We start from the raw sequence: 6,551 nt of genomic DNA on the forward strand, positions 1-6,551 counted from the left end.
ACGAGTAGCTGCGCCAGCGTGCACGGTGTGCCAAACTTGCAAAATCCACCTGGCCACACCCAGTTGGCGAAGCGCAGGTGCACTGCACCCCCGCCTCGCCCGGTCTGCGAAACTAGAGCCCAAAGTGTGGAGAAGAGGGACTGGGAAAAGCGGCGGACCTCCGGGGAAGCCTGCTCCATTCTCCCCGCAGTTAGGGACCATTCGCCACGGTACTGCTGCTGGGCAGGGTGGAAATAAGTCCTGCAGAGTTACAGAGGACCTGGAGAATGTTTTAGGATAGTAATAACATTATATAAGATAATCATATTACAAAGATAATATAAGATAATAACATTAAAGACAAAATTAAATTGCAATACTTTTTCAAAACTTGATGATTTTACCGTTCTGTACATATTGTATACAAATTCATTTCAATTTCAATATACAATGTTCAAAATTTTCTCCCTTGTCCCCCCCATGGTTTCCCAAAATCCTGTGGGAAACACTGTTGAGCCTTGTATTCCTTTAGCCCTTAGCATGAATGATTTTATGAGCTTTTTTAATGACAAAATTCTAACTATTAGAGGCAAAATTCATGACCTCCTGTCCTCAGATAGTACCTATCTAACCTCAAACACAGCTGTAAGACCTAATATATATTTAGATTGCTTCTCCCCAACTTCTCTTGAAGAATTGACCGCAGCGATTTCTTCATCTAAATCATCAATGTGTCTCTTAGACCCCATCCCACCTAGGCTACTTAAGGAGGTCTTACCTTTAGTTAACACTCATATATTAGATATGATCAATTCTTATTAACAAGCTATGTACCACAGCCTTTTAAGGTAGCTGTAATTAAACCTCTCCTAAAAAAGCCCACCCTGGATCCAGAGCCAACTATAGACCAATATCTAATCTTCCCTTTCTTTCAAAGATCCTTGAGAAAGTAGTCGCAGACCAGCTGTGTGATTTTCTCTCTATTATCAGGTAGCTCTAGTAAGTCCTTAAAAACTCTCCAGCTAATTCAGAATGCAGCAGCACGTGTACTAACAGGAACTAAGAAACAAGATCATATTTCTCCTGTTTTAGCTTCTCTGCACTGGCTCCCTGTAAAATCCAGAATTGAATTTAAAATCCTACTGTTAACTTATAAAGCTCTAAATGGTCAAGCTCCGTCATATCTTAGAGAGCTCATAGTGCCATATTATCCCACCAGAACTCTGCGCTCTGAGAACGCAGGTATTAAAGGAGCTACGTCTTACACTAGCTACTGAGATGCTTGACCCAGAGTAACCTGGTTGACGCGCTTCGCTAACTTACTGTTTTCCCAATGCCCACACAGTGAATTACACAGTTAAATGCAAAACCTCCCAATAACACATTTGGCTCCTATACACCGGCCCCTAATTGTTACTGGCAGCCTGACATAACAATTCAAAATACAACAACAACAAAAAAGGAGCAAAATGTTATGATAAACCACGTTACAGCAAAACACAGTGCAGCCAAACAAATCTATGTTCCACTTCTGACTAACATGCACAGGGCGCAGCCATGTTGGTTTGGCCACGTGCTGCGGTGAACTCGATGCTGGTGATTCCGGCGTTACTGCCAGTCAGAGCTCCTTTAGGTTCACAGTGACCGGCCACCCCCTCCCACAGCTTCACCCTGCGGTCCATCCCTCCTGTTGCTAGGAGACGAGAGCTGGGGCTGAACCTCATTGCGTTCACCTCACCGTTGTGAGCTTCAACCACGTGGAGAGCCATTGAGGGGACTCGAACCTCCACACACACTCCTGAGGGGTCCTCAGTGTTTTCAGGTGACGTGCTGAAGGAGTTGGCTGTTCGACACCCAAAGATGCTGGAGATGGAGTCCAGGAGACCACCAGGAGGAGGCTGGGACATCTTCTTACTGGGAGTCCTGCTGAGCGCCATGTTGGGCGAGGTCTCTCCACCGCCCTTCCCTCCGTCCTCTGCCAGGACCTCGATGTCATCGGCCGGGTCGATGGGCAGAGACTCTTTGGCGGCATCAGCCAGTTCCTTCTGCAGCTTAGCCTGTCTGCATATGCTGTCCTTCTCGTTCTCGGTGTTGAGCTTGTTGGCCTCCTCAGCCTCCTCGGCCATCCAGCAGGACACCAGCTCCTGGTTGTCCTTGGTGGTCTTCCTCAGTTTCTCCTCCAGAGCAGAGAAGGTGATCTGCAGAGCGTCGTACTTGTCCTTCAGCATCTGGTTGGCCCTCTCCAGGTCCTGCAGGTAGCTCCTCAGCTCTCGACAGTCTCCCTCCAGACTTGAGATCTGCTGCTGGTACTCCATCATTTTGGCCTCCGCAGCACCACTGTTTCCATTCAGTGGACCATTAACAACCCACCCCAGCACTATCTTAATAGCATACGGGCCATTCCCGCAACTGTTAATGACGTCCCAAGGCTCTAATATCTTGGGGGCGTTGGTGCCAATCAACAGGTCGACATTTGCTTTTATGCTTGGGATGTTCACCTTGGACAAATATGGCCATTTTGCCAGTTCTTCAGGTGCCACCATGTTCTCAACAGTGACTGGCATTTTCCTCTGTGTGAGAACCTCTGGGAGAACATGAACATCATTGCTATCTAGATCCGATACCTCCAACCCAGCCAATGAGTAGGCTGGCACAACTGTTTTTTGCCCCATTGTGCTCAACAGGAAGTTGGTTCTTCTGCCTGTGACATTCAGCTTCTGCATTAGACGTTCTGAGCAGAATGTGGCTGAGCTTCCTGGATCCAAAAAGGCTTAGGTTTTTATGATGTGATTTCCCTTTGCACTTTTAACCTTCACAGGGAGGATGGATAACACACACTGGTCCTGACTGGCCCCTGTATGTCCACATGTTTTGGGAGAAGTTGGCTGGTTAGATGTTTCCAATGGTTCCAGTGCTGGTTGCCTTTTAATATGAAGCACAGTGGGATGGGTCTGATTACATGTTTCACATGTCAAGCGCCTCTCACACTCACGGCTCATGTGTCCAACACATAAGCATGCAAAGCAAACCCCCTTTCCTCTCAGAAACTGATTTTTTTCCTTGTGCTTCTTTCCCTTGAACTGTCTGCACTCCTCCAAAGAGTGGCTACTAGCACAGCAAAGGCATTCAGCTCTCTCAGCCTTCCCTGAGTCTGATGTTGGTGGCTCTTTAACTCCTTCAGACACTTCCATAGATGTTACTGTGGTGGCAACAACATTTCCCTTTATTCTGTTCCCGGGTTGTGATTTAAACCCCGGTGATGGTCTTTATCCCAGCAACACCAGATATTGGATCCTGTATCTCACCAAACAGAGGGTCAGAAAGAATGCTGACACGACGCTCGATAAACATGACCAGATCAGTGAAGCGAGCTCTTTTGTTGGTGTTCTCCATTATGTCATGAGCTATGGTTCTCCATTGCTCCCTCATTTTGAATGACAGCTTTGACATAATGGCTCTCATATTTACTGGCATATCCAGTTCCTGCATGTACTGGAGCTCCTCCATTGCATTGCAGCATCCACGCAAGAACAAGGAGTAGGCTTGGAGTGCTTTGATGTCCTCAGATTGTATTGTTTGCCAGGCTAAAGCCTTTTCCATATAAGCACTTGCGATTTTATATTGATTTCCAAAGTGTTTCTGAATAAGTTCCTTTGCCACTGTGTAGCCATGCTCAGGAGCCATATGCTGGCAGCTACGCACCAATTCACATGGCTGTCCTCTGGTGAACTGTTCTAGATAATACAGACAATCAGCTTTACCTGCCTTTTCCTCCACTCCTTCCTCAAAGGCTCTAATGAATGCCCTGTATTGGAGAGGGTCGCCTTCAAATGTGGGAATATCTCGTGGTGGCAGTGACATCAGATGCTGCTGCTGCACCAGAGCTGTTGTTATTTCATTCTGCCTGTGCATGATGATAAGTATGTCTCCAGGCGGATTGAGACTGCTTTGATGATGGTAAGTAGGTTGAACAGTTGTTGATTGTTGTTAAAAATGCTGTGATGTTTCCAAATTGTTGTTTTCTTGTTGCTGTTCATTGGGGCTGCATTGATGCCTTGAAGCAGCTTTAACCCACTGCTCAGTTTCCTTGGGTCGCACATCCTTTGATATGGTTCTGTTGGGTGGTAATGACCATTTTGTCAAATCATCTTGTGTTGATTTCCATGTTTCAGGCTTGTACTCCTCCGCCATAGGATTTAATACAGTGACAGTTTCCCGTTTTTTTGTCTTCTTTTCCAAATAGTAATTCATGCCATTGTTGGATCCACGAGAAGCACTTCTGCAATTTGAAGCCTGTAATACTGCCAACTTAGCAGTGGACGCAGCTATTTCAGCTTCCAGATCAAACTGCTCTCTTTTCCTCCTCAGCTGCTCTTCCTGCTCCTCCAAAGCATGCCTTTGCTTTAAAGCTGCAGCACGCGCAACAGTGCGGCCCTTTCTGCCGCAGCCTTTATGGCTGCAGAGGATGTGGTACTTGACCTACCACTGTTATGGCTCCTATGACTTGAGCGTTTATCATCATTTGAAACACTGTCATTAGGATCAATGTCATCCACAACATTACCATTTTCATTTCTTTCATCACATGAAATCCACATTTTTGCATCTGCAATACACTCATTAGGCAACATTTTTGCTTCAAACCATGTTTCATGTTTTTCCTTCAATCAATTCTCCAAAGGCATCCTGTACCAGTGTTTTCTCATGCTTTAACATTAAACCTTGTATTGATTTCCTTATGTTAGCTGCTTTGTTTAACTTAGCTTTTCTATCAGACTGCAACCTGTCCAATTCATTGGCAAGCGCTTTTGCAGTGAGTTTGACCACTTGTTTTTGAGTCTTTGTTTCAACACCGCTAGTCACACTACTAGGTTTACTAGCAGTTCGCACATTAGTCCCGCTAACGCTAATTAAGTCCGACACCGCATCGCGCGTCTCCATGGTGAATAGTCAGTCAATGAGCAGTTCACAGTAATGAATAATCAACGCAAAGTCAATTGTCCCCCCGCTTCGGCAACCAATGCATTGGGTTTATGCCCAGTTATGTGTGCACACAATTAAATGGCCATGGGTGTAGCGCTACACATACCTCCATGCGTTGGGTGCCGTACGGTGATCAGATGATACGTGGTCCCGTGGTGCGGCGATCCGGAGATCCGGGGTTCGGTGGTCCGATGCTCCACAGCCGGCTCAGCATTAGCACCGTAGCTCCAGCGTCGACATCCACCTCTGATGCAGACGTTTCTACTACCGCTTCTAGCAGCTACACTTGTCCACAGCGATCACTCCGCTGCGTTCCAAACGTGCCGAAATGTCCACAACGAAGTTCAAACTGATGCAAGGTTTTTGACTATTATTAAAGGAGCTAAGTCTTACACTAGCTACTGAGATGCTTGACCCAGAGTAACCTGGTTGACGCGCCCCGCTAACTTACTGGTTTCTCACCCTAACGTTAGTGTTCTTGATGCTCAGTAAAAGAGTCCGGACGCTGGTCTTCTGGTGCATTATAATTCGGATTTATTGACAACCCAAACAAAGAAAACGCCGGCAGTTAGCACAGCGGTCAAAAACCTTTTGCCCTTCCGGGTCAAACACCTGGTGATCATAGTGAGGTCACATCCTAAAATACCTGAACTCACCAGGTGACGGTACAGTGCCCCCCAATGCCCACACAGTGAGTTACACAGTTAAACGCAAAACCTCCCAATCACATATTTGGCTCCTATAGCAGGGTAACTCGTGGTCCCTAAAGTCTCCAAAAGTAGATCGGGAGCCAGAGCCTTCAGCTATCAGGCTCCTCTCCTGTGGAATCATCTTCCTGTTGCGGTCTGGGAGGCAGACACCGTCTCCACATTTAAGACTAGACTTAAGACTTTCCTCTTTGATAAAGCTTATAGTTAGGGCTGGCTCAGGCTTGCCTTGTACCAGCCCCTAGTTAGGCTGACTTAGGCCTAGTCTGCCTGAGAACCCCCTATAATACACCGGGCACCTTCTCTCCTTCTCTGTCTCTCTCTGTCTCTCTCTCTCTCTCTCACTCTCGTGTCCTATTACTGCATCTTGCTAACTCGGCCATTCTGGATGTCACTAACTCGGCTTCTTCTCCGGAGCCTTTGTGCTCCACTGTCTCTCAGGTTAACTCGTATTGCAGCGGTGCCTGGATAGTGTGACGTGTGTGGTTGTGCTGCTGCCGTGGTCCTGCCAGATGCCTCCTGCTGCTGCTATCATTAGTCATACTTTTACTGTTATTATACACATATGATTATTGTCACACATGCATACTATCAGATATTAATATATTATTATTAATTATAATATTATTACTTTCATTAATATTGTTGTAAGCTACTGTCATTACCGTCTGTCCTGCATCTCTCTCTGTCTCTGTCTCTCTCTCTTTCTGTCTCATTGTGTCATACGGATTACTGTTAATTTATTATGTTGATCTGTTCTGTACGACATCTATTGCACGTCTGTCCGTCCTGGAAGAGGATCCCTCCTCAGTTGCTGAGGTTTCTACCGGATTTTTTCCCCCGTTAAAGGGTTTTTTTTGGGTGAGTTTTTCCTGATCAGCT

The 6,551-nt window shown here is 46.2% G+C and overlaps 1 pseudogene; it reads right to left on the reverse strand.

Annotated features, from left to right (window-relative positions):
• Positions 1-1,514: 1,514 nt before the first annotated feature.
• LOC144461855 (autophagy-related protein 16-1 pseudogene) lies at positions 1,515-2,300 on the reverse strand (annotated as a pseudogene).
• Positions 2,301-6,551: the final 4,251 nt, after the last annotated feature.

This window comes from Epinephelus lanceolatus, chromosome 24 (genome assembly GCF_041903045.1).
Source record: "Epinephelus lanceolatus isolate andai-2023 chromosome 24, ASM4190304v1, whole genome shotgun sequence".
Lineage (NCBI taxonomy): Eukaryota > Metazoa > Chordata > Actinopteri > Perciformes > Serranidae > Epinephelus > Epinephelus lanceolatus.